Here is a 14,754-nt window from a genome sequence, read left to right as displayed (position 1 = left end):
GGGGTTAGGAAGAGTTCCCTTGTGGAAGTGACACTTCAATAAAGACCTGAGGAATAGGAGGCAACCAGGGGGAGAGAAGAACATTCTCTGCAGAAGGAGCCTCAGGAGCAAAAGCCCTGAGGCAGGGGAGACAAGGGGTGTTTGATAAACTGAAAGAAAGACCATGAGATGGAATACAGGTTGAGGCTGGAGATGACAAAGGAGTGTGATCCTGTAGGTTGGTACACAAAAAGCAAGGGAGGCTTAAATGAAAGTGTGATGGGATCATATACACACTTTGACAAGACCCATGTACAGAATGGGTTGGAGGGACCTAAGTGTGGATGGGGTCCATTTACTTCAATTCTCTTCCACATCCTAGGTAAATTAGTGCTCTGAGACTCATGAGTTTTATCCAGTGGCTTCCTGTGATCCTGCTACTCTGTCACACACACAGTGTGGGAGAGTAGGGGATGAGACACAGCACACATAATCCCTCCTCGAGAAGCACAGATGTGAGAGATGCATGCTGCCTTGACTAGATGTCCTTATCTAACAGGAATATGGCCATTGAAAGATGGTCTAGATTTTTCTTTAGGCATTTCTCTCATTTCTCAATGTCCAGTCGTGACTGTTTAAACCTTGTCTGTGCTTTCCTAAAGAGTCTGACCTGACCCTCTGATACTTCTTGTGGATGGAACAGAAAACCCTAAAGCAGCGAAAAAATAGGAGCTTGTCCTTGTTTGATGGGAGGAACATATCATCAACTATGAAATAAAGTTCCCTCTGAGGTAAGAAAATGTGTAATTGTGAATGGAAAATCTAGTCATTAGCTAAATTTTAAAAATTATTGACAAGAAAAAGACCAGTGATGGAATGAGACATTGGAGGAAACATGGATACTAAAGTTTCCATTTCCCTAACTAGAAAGTTGTATTTTTTCCTTTGGTTTTGTAATCCCTTCAGTAAAGTCAGGTTAGGATGACCCTACCCTACCATCCTCCTCTCTGTAACCTAATAAAAGTATTTTCTCTGTGGGAAGCAACCCTGTTTGGTGACATTATATTTTCTCTCAACTATTTAGAAAAATAACTTATTCTGCTCATTATTCCATGATTCCATTCAGCAAAAAAGAGAAAATACTCTTTTTTCTTTTTTTTTTTTTTATTTTAATTCTTGTATAGTTAACATACAATGTGGTATTAGTTTCAGGTGTACAATATTGTGGCTCAACAATTCTATAGATTACTGGTGCTCATCACAATAAGTGTACTCTTTATCCCCTTTACCTATATCACCCATGCCCCTATGGATCTCCCCTCTGGTAACCATCAGTCTGCTCTCTAGAGTTAAGAATCTGTTTTTTGGTTTGTCTCTTTCTTTTTTTCCTTCACTCATTTGTTTTGTGTCTTAAATTCCACACATGAGTGAAATCATATGGTATTTGTCTTTCTCTGCCTCATTTCACTTAGCATTATGCTCACTAGCTCCATCCATGTTGTTGCAAATGGCAAGATCTCATTCCTTTTTATGGCTGAATAATATTCCATTCCATATATACACCACTTTTTTACTCATTCATCTACTGATGGACACTTGGGCTGCTTTCATAATTTGACTATTGTAAATAATGCTGCAATAAGCATAGGGGTGCATGTGTCTCTTTGAAATAGTGTTTATGTATTTTTTGGGTAAATACCCTGTAGTATGGATTATATGGTAGTTCTATTTTTAACTTTTTGAGGAACCTCATACTCTTTCCTACAGTGGCTGCACCAGTTTACATTCCCACCAACCCAACAAGGGTTCCTTTTCCTCCATATCCTTACCTACACCTGTTGTTTCTTGAGTTTTTGATTTTAGCTATTCTGACAGATGTGAGTGATATCTCATTGTGGTTTTGATTTGCATTTTCTTGCTGATGCTTGATGTTAAGCATCTTTGTCTGTTGGCCGTCTATATATCTTTAAAGAATCTCTGTTCATGTCTTCTATTTTCAATTGAATGATTTGTTTTTTGGTGTTGAGTTGTATCAGTTCTCTTTTTTTATAAAAATTTTATTTTGGGATGACTGGGTAACTGGGAAACCAAGCGTAATCTTGGTTTCAGGAGTAGAATTTAGTGATTCATCACTTACATATAACACCCAGTGCTCATCATAACAAGTTCTGTCCTTAATACGCATCACCCATTTAGCCCATCCTCCACCCATCTCCCCCCAGCAACTCTGTTTATTCTCTATCGTTAAGTCTCTTATGGTTTGCTTCCCTCTCTCTGTTTTTTTCCCCTTCCTATATCTTCATCTGTATTGTTTCTTGAATGCCACATATGAGTGAAATAATGTGGCATTTGTCTTGCTTTGACTTTTTTCATTTAGCATAATGCACTCTAGCTCCATCCACGTCATTGCAAATGGCAAGATTTCATTCTTTCTGATGGCTAAATAATATTCCATTGTATATATATCCCATATCTTCTTTATCCATTCATCAGTCAATGGATATTTGGGCTCTTTCCATAGTTTGGCTATTGCTGATAATGCTGCTATAAGAGTTGTATCAGTTCTTTATATTTTTTGTATACTAACCCAGCATCAGAATATTTCCTAGTATTTTCCTTGTAATTCAGCATTTGGTTCATGGAAAAAAATACTTTCTGAATATAAGAGTAAATCCCTCCCTCTCTTTATCCTTTCCTTCCTTCCTTCCTTCCTTCCTTCCTTCCTTCCTTCCTTCCTTCCTTCCTTCCTTCCTTCCTTCCTTCTTCTCTCTTTCCCTCCTCCCATCAGTAAGTATTGTTTAAGACAATTCAAAGCATTAACTTAACTTCAGGGTCAAATTTGGGTGAGATAACATCTTGACAATAATGCCAGCATTGTCTTTAAGTGGCTCCCTCCTTATTGATGGCCCAATACTGCTTGGTCAAGTCAGATGATGTCCTGGCCATGTCAATTTTGCACTGCAAATCTTGTCTAGCATGTTTATTTTGGTTCACATGAGCCTCCCCTATTTGTGTGCCTTTTTTGGAGGGATATGAGAAAAGATTGAATGTTTACTTGGAGTGGGAGAGGCCATTCTTTCCTGTAAAAAGAAGGTGACAACACAGCTGTAGACAACAGAACTCAGGGAAAACCTAGGCACCTGAGGCCCAACAAGCATTAGACAGTGGAGCATGAGCCCACAGGCAAATGACAGTAGAAATTCATCAGGGAAAGAAGATGGGAGGCAGGGGGAAGCTTGGGGATATGTGCTTACCCAACCCTACCTAGTGCTTGACTAAGGCAATGTTGCCTCCCTGACCAGCCAAAGGAAGTATTAAGGACATTATGCATCTCCCTCTGGCTTAGTTCATTTGCACATCCATTCACCTGCATGCTCAGCAAACATTTATTGAGCACCTCAAGTGGACGTGTCATTGATCACACATCTTTTCATTCCTCCAGGAGCATAAAGTCTACTGGGAGGGAAAGAGACCACAGAAGTAATCAGTAGCAGAGTAAATGAAGTTATTCTAACAGAGGGACATTGGCAGGGATACAGAGAGAAAGGAATAATTAATTCTGGTTGAGTTTGAGGTTCAGATATGGGAACTAAATGCTTAGCCACAAGACAAGGTCATGAAATATGAGACTATAATGTATGTGATATGTCTGTTAACCCCTAACATCAAAGAAGCCTGATGTATGAGAATGTAATCTTGGAAAAAATAGGTGAGATGGTTACAGTAGAAATAGGTGCTTTGCTTTACAAAAAGGATTCTTTAGATAACAAGTATATCTTTTGTTATAATACTAATTAATGGAGGGCATAGGTTTAGATAAAAGACTTTTGAAATGTTAATATATCTGTGTGAACATATGGTTCAAGCTACAAACATGTTATTGCACATGACTTTTCATACTATTTCTGTTGTGTAAACCAAACTGTACTTGTAATTGTGATCACAGATCACAACCAAAATTTAGTAAAAGCAAACATGTTAATATGAATACACCCAACAAACTGAAAATACATAGGACAGTAGGTAGTCAAGCACGCATCCATTGGCCAAGGGGCTTCCATTATAGGTTACTTGGCAAAAAGCCATTGGCATAGATTCTGAAAGAGGTCTTCCTTTAGTTCTCTTTCCTGGCTGCACATTAAAATCATATAGGGTGCTTTTCAAAAAATCCCAGAGGCCAGGCCACACCATCAGAATCTCTAGGAATAGGACCCAGGCACCAGTAGTTTTTTAAAGCCCCCTTGATAATTCTGGTATTTGGCCAAAACTAAGAACCACTGCTCTGGGGAAGTGCTTCTCTAATGTTAATGTACGTGGAGTTTTGTGAAGTTCAGGTCCTGATTCAGTAGGTCTAGAGCAGAGCCTGAGCTTCTGCACTTCTAACAACCTCCCAGATGGTGTTGATGCTGCCAGGCCAAAGGCCACATGGAGGCAATGACATTGGATTTAAATCATGTGCACTGGTGCATCTAGGCGGGCATGTGACTTGCATCTGGGGGACTTGATTTCCCCAAGTCTCATACTGGAGTACAAATGGAATTACATAACAACAATAACTCAAGCTCTACTAGCTCTTGTTTGAATGAGTTCTCACAAGAGTACAGCACCTCTTAAATATGTCCAATGGCCCTGTGATAGTTCTTATGGGGGTGGAGTCTTAGGGAGGGGCTCCAGCAGGGTCACAAACATTTCCACCTTTAATTAGCTCTGTTACTGAAACCCCACCCCCTGCCCTCAACCACAAGACACACAGTGATTCCAATGGGGAATCCTGCTAGCTGACATTTCTAGGTAAAAGACACCACATTGTCTTTAGAATCACTTGTCCCAAACTATTCTGTATAGCTCCAGGTATCATGGTTTAACTTCCTTTAGAACAACTCTCACAAGGCTCCCATTACCTACTACCGAAAAGCATCCAGGGGACCACCCATCAGGGTGCCCTGTCTGAATCCCTGCTCATTTCCAAGTAAGAACCATGGCCATACCAAGCTTCATTTTGTTGTTAAGAAAGATAGAACAGGTTCAATAGAAAAAGGAGGGTGGCCAGGAGCAAAGGGTTCTTGGAAAGAGTTAGTGCTAAGGAGCACTACAACCCCAATCTGCACAGCCACAGGACTCTTCGGGTGATCCCAGACCAGTGGACTCTGCTGTGAGGGGAGGGCTGGACTCCTTGGCAGTGTGTTAGTGCAGGAACTTTTGACTTTCCCCAGACTGGCTGTCTCATCCTAAAGTAGACCTTATGTGACTGGGCATGGGTGAGCAGCTTCCTCATCAGTGAAGAGTTCCATGCTCAGGGAAGGACCTCTCCCTCCCATGGCTATACCGACCTCTGTGATCTCTTCTCACCATTTTTTACAAGTTCTATTTTTTTTCTCTCCAATTGCTCCTATCTCATTGTATATGTATAGGATATGATATGTGTCTATGCCCTATGTTACTGTTTAACACAAAATTATCCTTTCTTTTGCAAAAATGTGTTTTTTGGAGGGTTATTTGAGGGGCTACTAGCTACTTGAAGTGGCCCTCATAATGATTTTCAATGTCCTCTTGCCACAATGTATAGCCTTCAGGAAATATTGGTGCAGTATCTATTAACATTGCAGTATGAAATAGTGAATTCTTGGAAAATTAAATGAGGTGTGGATATCCAAACCATTCTGCTGACATTTATTCCAAATGGGTCTATAACAATATATTCTTCACTCTTTTTTGTGCATATTTCTATTGTTTCATAAGTAAAGCTCACTTGAATAAGCATCATCCATTTTCTAAGTGGACTGGAGATGCCAAGATGGTTACATCCTCCAAAGTTTTGTCTTATGGAGGCAAGTAGCTTGAGTACTTGGCACAGTGTTCAACTATTTTAGCATAGTTTAGATGCAAGAAAGCAGAAATGTACCTTACTGCAAATCACCACTGATGTGTGAAAACCCAAACCTGAAATACAAATTAAATTAATGCTGAACCTTTCATTTTACAAAATTTTCCTTAAGCAGTGAGTTCCTAGAATACATTCACATCAAGCCACCTTTTCAGAAGTTAGCCTCCTGCATGATATGAAGTATGAGAGGTCCACATATACCTCTCATTCTGCATGAAGCATTCCAACTAATTTTAATCATGCAGTCTGAATTTCAATGCTTTTCAAGGAGGAAAGGATCTCCGTGTTTTTACATTTGTAATCAGAGGATAGAACAAGATCAAAACTCATCTACGAAGCTAAGAATATTTAGTCTTGGAGAGCAAAGGAAAACATGCAATGTTTGCCAGTGTTCCAGCAGCCCTTGCCAGAACGGCAAAGATAAGCATGTAGCATCTAAGCTACGGACAGGGGCCTGCTGGAGCATGCTGGGGCTTCCTGTAGGATGACTAGTGGCTTTGCTGGCTGGGGCACACAATCATGTCCACCGTGTGGGCAGGCATCATTAGGCAATGGCTCACTGTTAACTAGGATTTTCCCAGACCTGGTGGACTCATCCAACCAGGCCTAACCAGGTGATTGTCAAAACATTTCAGGACCAGAAGGGTCTTAGGAAGCCATGTAGTTCTGTCCTATTACTTATAAGATGAAGAAACAAATAACTTTCTCAGGATCATTACGCAAATGAAGGCTGGGGTTGAAACTATAGTTTAGGGCTCTTGGCTTCTGGTCCAAGGGTCTTTCTTTACCTATTACCATAACTAACTTTTCATTTCTTTACCTCCCAAATGGGGGTACTCCATGTAGTTAACCTGTTCATTAATAAAGAGCGACCATGGAGCCTAAGCTCCTACAGCCATAGCTTGAGTTCAACAGGTTGAGATAACAAAGCCCCAGCTTCCATAGGCTTACCTGCTCCCAAGCCCAGCTCCCAATGCTCTTAGCAAGGAGCTCAGTCTTCTCTAAATCTCTTCTGGTAGAAACCTTTGGATCCTTCACCTTCAGCTCCTGGATACACAGCTACAGTGGAGCATTAAGGTTGCCTTGATTTCCTTCAGGAATGAGCAATACTTCATGGGGTTTTTCTATCTGCTCCACATGGCTCCAAATCACAGCCTGTGGCCACAAGAGCTGCCAGCTTCCTCAACAAAATTGGGAACTTTGTGGATCCCACGAGAGGCCTTATTTATTACATCTCCCAGAGAAAGCAGACCGGGGCAATAATCGTCAAAGTAATATTTACCCCTTAATAACTGCCTATTTTTATACTGGTGTTAGAGGTTAATAGCAGTGTTATTTACTCCTCTGCCAAAAAGAACTGAAGGATGTGAAATGTAGCAGTCAATAAAGCTGAACAGTCAGATAAATAACATTCATATTATTTCCTGACAAATCCTTCTGCAACCCAAGGATATAAATAACTCTAAGAAAGCAGTTCCTGCATTACAAGTTTACTGATGTGTAAAATGTAATTTTAAAAGGAGCCTCAAACCCTGGAAGCATCAGATTCTATAACTATATACACTGGCAGACAGCCCCCACAACGTGTGCACATGTGTGTGTGAGTCCTTTGGGAGCACACATGCCTTCTCTGACGTGCTTAGTACCTTTTACGTGTGAGCGTGGTGTCACTGTGTGCAGCTGTCGCCTGTCCTTCCCTCTCCACCCATGTGCTATGCCCTTCTCTGCTCTTCTTCCTACCTCACTGATGGCTCTTTTTTAGTCTCCTTCTTATGCTTTTAAAGTTGTAGTGCGTAAAGTCTCTGTTCTAGTCCCAGGCTTTCTGCTCTGGAGCCTTCGTAGGTGATCCCAGCCATTCCCAGGGCTGACTCGCAAATGTGTGTCTCTGCTCCTCAATCTCCCTTAGATTGTCTCCTCAATCTAAGTCTGATATGATATTAACAGCCTCCTTGATTTGCACTTGAATGTGTAATAGGCCACATCTAATAGGTCAGTCATGGTCTGGCCATGGGATAGCTCTAGAATCCACCCCAACCCCCGCTGGCTTCCCCAAATCAGCAAATGGTACCACTTTCCATGCAGTTGTTGAGTTAAAAACCTAGTGTCTTCTTAATCCCTCTTCTAATGTTCACCTGCCCTCTACCTTGTATCCAGTCCATGAGCAAGTCCTATAAACTTTTCCTTCAAAATATGTCTGGCATCCATCCACCCATCTTCTTTTTTTCTGTCTCCACCTCTCTCTCTTAGTCCAAGTGTACCATCTTTCTGACTGCTTTCCCAGCTTCCACTCCAGCCTCCTCTCCATTATCCTCTCATCAGAGCAAGCTTTAAAATATAAACCCAAATGTCCTTCGTTGGCCTGCAGGCCCTACGTGACCTGGCCCAGTTTCTCCCTGACCTCCTCTCCAGTTTGCATCCCCTTCTTCATTGTCTTCTGGCCATAGCACTGTGTCCACCTCTTTGACCCTCAAACAGATCAAGCACTTCTTCCCAGAATATTCTGAAGCTGGTGTTCCCATGCCAGTTTCCTCTTGTCAGTCCATGACAGGCTCTCCCTGGTTGTTCAACCATCTGGTCTAAATAAATGTACCAGCACCCCAGGTCATACCTTCACATCATCCTTACTATCTTCTTCATAGCATTCACCATTTCTTAAAATTATGTTGTTCATAGATTTGCTTACATGTTTATTACTTTCACTAGGATGTAGCCTCCCTAGAGGCAGAGACTTTGTCATCTTTACTGCTGTACGTCCCAGGTCTAGGAACCCACCAGGCACATAGTAGGCATCTGTGTAAGTGTCCTAGGATTGCCGTAACAAAGTGCCACAGATCTGGTGACTTAAACAACAAAAACGTATTGTCTGAAGGTTCTGGGGGTCTTGAGATCAAGGTGTTGACAGGTTTGTTTCCATCTAAGCTCCCTTCCTTGGCTTGTAGGTGGCCATCTCTCCTTGTGTTTTCACATGGTCTTCCCTCCATTATGTTTATGCCCAGACTTCCTTCTCTTATAAGGACACTGACTGTATCAGATTTGGGGCCACCCCGAAGGCTTAATTTTAAATTAATGACCTCTTTAAACATCCTGTCCCCAAATACAATGACATTCTGAGTTATTGGGGGTAAGAACTTCAGCATAAAAGTTTTGGGGAGGGACACAATTCAGTCCATAACAGCATCTAATAAATACTAATAGTGATGATCATGAAGGCAAATATTATTGAGATATTGTGTGCTGGACATTGTTGCAAGTGCTTTTCCTGTATTATCTGAATCTTCACTATTAAGATTAATAATTAAGAATGTCACCATTTTCCAGATGTGGAAACTGAGACACAGAGAAAATAGGTGACCTGCTAGAGGTCACAGGTTAGAAGTGGTGGAGACTGTTTGATTCTGGGACCTTTGTCTTTTCCTACTACTCTACCCTGCTCCCCTTGTGCTTATAAATCTCTGCTGAATGAATGAATGGATGAAGAAGCATGCAAATGCATGGCCACCAAAGCCAGCACATAGTGGCCAGGAACACCTCCATTATATCTTAGGCTCCCTTCTAAAAATGATCTGAAGCAAACAATATGAAAGGGCATCTATACAACATGTAGCAAACTAGAAATTAAAATAGATTATCAAAAGGAAGAAAAAGAAGAAGAAAGACAGTTACAAATTATGGACGTTAATAGAGCTGCGGAGATTAACACCAGCTTTGGCTCTGGGTTTCCCATTTCTTTTATTCAGAAAGAAAGCGTACCAGTTCCTTAGATAAAAATTATTGTAGAGCTAATTCTAAATACATGCCTCATGCACTTGCATTATCCTGAGAGGAGCCACATCCTTTTTCCTGCCTATTAGGGACATTCTGCAATTTCACTCATTCTCAGTTTACCAATCCATCTGGAGTTAGGCCCTCGCTGACTTTCCTCCTTCATTCCAATTAGGTGGAAGAATGGCTGCTTCTCCAGCAGAAAGCCTCAGAAGTGCTGAAATGTTAATCATGGGGAAAGAAGCCCTCATTTCAAAGAGGGGGGCTGGATGTATGGGAAGGAATGAACTCATCTTTTTCTTTTCTTTTTGAAATGATAGTTGGAATGGCAAATTGGAAGGGACAGAGAGATTAGCTTCCCCTTTAAGAATCAGTTCTCCAGAATAACTCCAACACAGCCTCTAGTAGTGAGTCAGGATTTGGCAGTGGACATGGCCTGTAAAACACCCAGCACAGAGCCTGGCTTACCGTAGCACGTAGCACTCGGTAAGTAGTATTATACCGGTGACTTGAGAAAAGTGTTCGGAACTCCTTGGGAATTTGGGGAAAGTGTTCTCTCCAGTATTTTCAATAATATAGATGCAATATATGTTTATTAAATTGTGGAATTCCTGGTAAAAAACAAATTAGAACAACATTTCCAGAAATATTTAAAAGAATATAAATCTATAGCCTTAATAATGTCCATAAGCCCCACCCAGTTGTAAGCTTTTATGATTTTGCTCTAAAATAAGAGAGATGTATAAAAAGATGATAAACAAATATGTTTAAAAAAACAAATATGTTCATTATGGAATTATTTGTAATAATGAAAACAAGAAATTAGGGAATTAATTTTGGATACATCCATAAATGATATGTCAAAAGTTGGAAAAATCTGAATAATACAATATACATTGTTCTACAATTTATTTTTTACACTTAGTCTATCTTGGTTTTCATGACAGCACCTACAAGTCTACTATATTTTTACCTTACTGCCCAACTTTTTATCATGAAGACTTTCTTTTTTTTTTTAAAGATTTTACATATTTATTCACGAGAGACAGAGAGAGAGAGAGAGAGAGGCAGAGACACAGGCAGAGGGAGAAGCAGGCTTCAGGCAGGGAGCTCGATGTGGGACTCAATCCCGGAACCCCAGGATCACACCCTGGGCCGAAGGCAGGCACTCAACTGCTGAGCCACCTGGGCATCCCTATCATGAAGATTTTCTAAGAAACAGCAAAGTGTAAAGAATCATATGATGGGGGCACCTGGCTGACTCAGTCAGTCAAGGTTTTAGGGTCATGAGTTCAAGCCCTACATTTACTTAAAATTTTTTAGGGGTGCTTGGGTGACTCAGGCAATTGAGCGTCCGATTCTTGGATTCAATTCAGGTTGTGATCTTAGGGTCAGGAGATCGAGCCCAGGGAGATCAGCCCTGTGTGGGATTCTGCGCCAAGGACAGAGTCTGCTAGAGTTTTTCTCTCTCTCCCTCTGCCCCCTTCTCCATAGGCTTATGCATGCATGCTCTCTTTCTCTCTCTTTAAAAAAATATCAAAGATTTATTTATTTGTTTGAGAGAGAGAAAGAAAGAGCAGGGGAGAGGCAGAGGGAGAGGGACAAGCAGACTCCCTGCTGAGCAGGGAGCCTGACTTGGGGCTCAATCCCAGGACCCTGTGATCATGACGTAAGAAGGCAGATGCATAACTGACTGAGCGACCCAGGCGCCCCTAAAAAAGTTTTTTTTTGAAGAATCATATGATAAACATTTGTGTATCCACCTTTTCAATTCTACAACTACCACATTCTTTTTAAAAGAATGTAGAGTAACTCATCTTAGGACAGACTATTTCATTTATTCCTTAATGATTTATATTTATGCTTCTTCCAGTTTTTGGTGTTACACAGCACATCAATAATCATCTTTGTATATATATCGTTGTGTATATATACAAGTAGATCTACAGTATAAATTCTTGGAGCTGGGGACTGCTGAATCAAAAGATATATGGATTCTAGAAGCTGATATATATTGCCATGTGTCTCATCAAACTGGTTGCAGAAAAGAGGGTAAGAATGTTTATTTCACTTCACATCTGCCAACCCGAGGTATCATTAGACATTTTTTTAAAGATTTTATTTATTCATGAGAGAGAGAAAGAGAGAGAGAGAGAGGCAGAGACACAGGCAGAGGGAGAAGCAGGCTCCATGCAGGGAGCCCAACATGGGACTCGATCCCAGGTCTCCAGGATCACATTCTGGGCTGCAGGCGGTGCCAAACTGCTGAGCCACCCAGGCTGCCCAACCGCTAAGCCACCCAGGCTGCCCTCATTAAGCATTTAAAATAGCTTATAATTTTACAGATGAAAATGGTGTATCTTTTAGTCTGAATTGCTGTAACAAAATATTACAAACCAGGTACTTCAAGCAAGAGACATTTATTGCTCATAGTTCTGGAGGATGGAAGACCCAGATCATGATGCCTTTGTGGTTGGGTTCTGGTGAGGGATCTCTTTCTGGCTTGGAGACAGCCAAACAACTACCCCTCCCTATGTTCTAATGTGACAGAGAAAAAGAAAGCTTTTTGGTGTCTCTTCTTGTATTGGCACTCATCCCATCATGAAGGGAAGACCCCACTGTTACAATTTCATCTAAATTTAATCATCTCTCAAAACCCTGTCTCCAAATACCATCACACAAGGGATTAAGCCTTTGATATATGAATTTTGGGAAGATACAAACATTCTATCCATAACAATATCTCATTGTGGTTTTGTTTGTTTTTATTTGTGAATTTTTAATATGTTTATTTGCCATTTATATATATATTTTCATTAACTGCTTGATTAGCTTCCTTATTCATTTTCCTACCCTATTGATTAATAAGAGCTTTTGAATTTTAGAAAAATTAGTCCTTTTTCATCTATATTGCAGATATTTTTTAGAATTAGTCATTTGTCTTCTGATTTAGTTTATATGGCTTATTGTGCAGAAATTCTAGATTTTGTTATAGTCAGATTTATCAGTCTTTTTCTTTATGGCTTCTTGTCTCACTTAGAAAAGTTTTTCCTTCTTCAAGGTTTACAAATTCAGGGATAGATCTTTCTCCCTAATCTTGAAGCATGAATTGTTACTTAAATAGGTCATGAGAGTCATCTTTTTGGTATGACTTAAGCAATGTTTTTTTTTAATTCACAACCACTGGAAACTTTGGGCCTTGCATATAATGGTGGTAGAGACTTGAAAATTTGTCATTTGCAAACCTTCGTGAGGACTTCTACCCACAAACCCTTCTTCTCATGTTGTGTTAGGCACTTAGAAAGTATCCCAACACTTACAGAAGTTGCCAGATCTTTTCCTGATGGCAGTTACTTTTGACTTCTCTCAAGTCTTCAGAGAAAGCAGGGAAGCAAGTGTACCTTTGTGTGTGTGTGTGTGTGTGTGTGTGTGTGAGAGAGAGAGAGAGAGAGAGAGAGAGAAAGAGAGACCAATAGACAGACAGGAGTGAAAGCAGGGTAGTTGTGGAGATCTGATGACTGCTCCCCACTCCACTTGAAGTCCCTAAAAATCATGCCAGATAGAATGATTGAGCAGGTTAGGGAGAGAAGGGAGGAAACCACAAGGAGGCTACAAGGAACTGGCATGAGCAACCTGGCTTGAATGTTGACCCAGTAAGGCTTAGAACTCTATTAGAGCTTTTAAAAACAAACCTTACTGAAGTATTTTGGGATGGCATGTCCCATTCTGGAAATTTCGGGCAGGTACAATCTGTCATCATGTAGCACTTCATCACTGTCTCTTCTGCAAATTTCTGAGAATAAAAAGATTTGACTGCAAAAAAACTCCTAACTTCTCCATCGGTTTGTAATCAGTGAATACAGTAAGTGCAGGGGGTTGATGACTGTTTGCAGAGTATGTTATTTTATATATCTTGTGGGAGAGGTTGAGAGGATTCTGTTTAAAAAGGCTGCCCTAATAAATGATTTACCAGGGCAGCCAGAGATCAAAGAAATTGCTCAGAAATTGCATCTCAGGGCACCTAAAATTTTAAGTTTATGGAAGTCCCCAGAACCCCAAACCTTTTATGACTTTTATATTAGCTAACCACTAAATTTTCAAAGCAGTGTGACTGCTGTGGGTTTTAATAAGAGCTGCATGTTTGACCCCTCCTCCATTTAATAAACATAATGGTGATGCTGCTGAGATATTTTGAAAATATGGAAAATGTCATGGAAGATATAGCATGAGCGAAGCTCAGGCCGGATGGTGAAAATTCTTAATTCTGATGTGAAAAAAATTGACCAAAGATAAATCCCACATACTTTGTAACAAAATGATAGAAATACTGCCTTGGAATAGTGTGCTAGCTGGAGTCTACATGTAAGAGCATTGTGGGAGGCTAAGAAGCTCTGGAGATTGGAAAGTGAATTTAGTGATGTCACACAGGCTGGGCACTGATTACTCTTGCACATAGTTCAACAATTAGAAAAATTTTCCAGCACCCTGAGGACTTGGGAGAGTTTCTCTGGAGTTCACTGGTATGTCTCCTCCCAGACAAGTTGTGGTCTAGTCTGAAAATGGAGAACCCCAAACAGGTAGGATAGTGGTTTTGAAAGTGCATTCCAAAGACCCTTGCACCCCTCCAGGTGGTATGTAAGGTCAAAACTATTTTCATAATAATACCAAGGTACTATTTGTCTTTTTAAATTCTCATTCTCAAATGAGTGACTACTAACAGGACTGAGGGAAGAATCACCCTGCTGAGCACTAATGGAACTGCAGAATCATGAGCAAATATGGGCATTGTTTTAAGCCATGGAGTTTCAGGGTGCTTTGTTTTGCAGCCATAGATAATTAGAATAGTCATGTCGGGGATGCACATTGATGCCGCCAGTATTGGTGATCTTGGTTAAGGATCACTCCAAGTTTTTTCAACCATGTGGGGACCTAAAGGGATTACTCACAGGGACAGAAATCAGAATGACTGGTTTCCTGACATGTTGTATTGATAGCTCAAATCAGAAAGGGAGGCCATGGTTCCCCCATCATAGACAGAGCCAAAGGTAATTCCTAAAACTTGAAGGAAATTTCTTCTGATGAATAACTTTGAAGACATTCATAGCAGTGATGATGATGATGATGATGAT

General features: G+C 40.6%; 1 long non-coding RNA gene across 8 annotated transcripts in view; it reads left to right on the top strand.

Annotated features, from left to right (window-relative positions):
• The window catches only part of LOC144288683 (uncharacterized), an 80,106-nt gene that overhangs the window by 5,727 nt on the left and 59,625 nt on the right, over positions 1-14,754 (top strand). For 7 of the 8 annotated variants that reach the window (XR_013356650.1, XR_013356648.1, XR_013356651.1 and 4 more), the window contains exons 2-3: positions 642-770; positions 11,499-11,677. This is a non-coding gene — a long non-coding RNA (uncharacterized LOC144288683). Of the gene's footprint in view, positions 1-641; positions 771-9,945; positions 10,112-11,498; positions 11,678-14,754 lie in introns of all 8 variants that reach the window. The other variant, XR_013356654.1, reaches the window with a different exon arrangement.

This window comes from Canis aureus, chromosome 18, assembly GCF_053574225.1.
Source record: "Canis aureus isolate CA01 chromosome 18, VMU_Caureus_v.1.0, whole genome shotgun sequence".
In the NCBI taxonomy this organism is placed as follows: Eukaryota; Metazoa; Chordata; class Mammalia; order Carnivora; family Canidae; genus Canis; species Canis aureus.
This window is presented reverse-complemented; position numbering and strand designations above follow the sequence as displayed.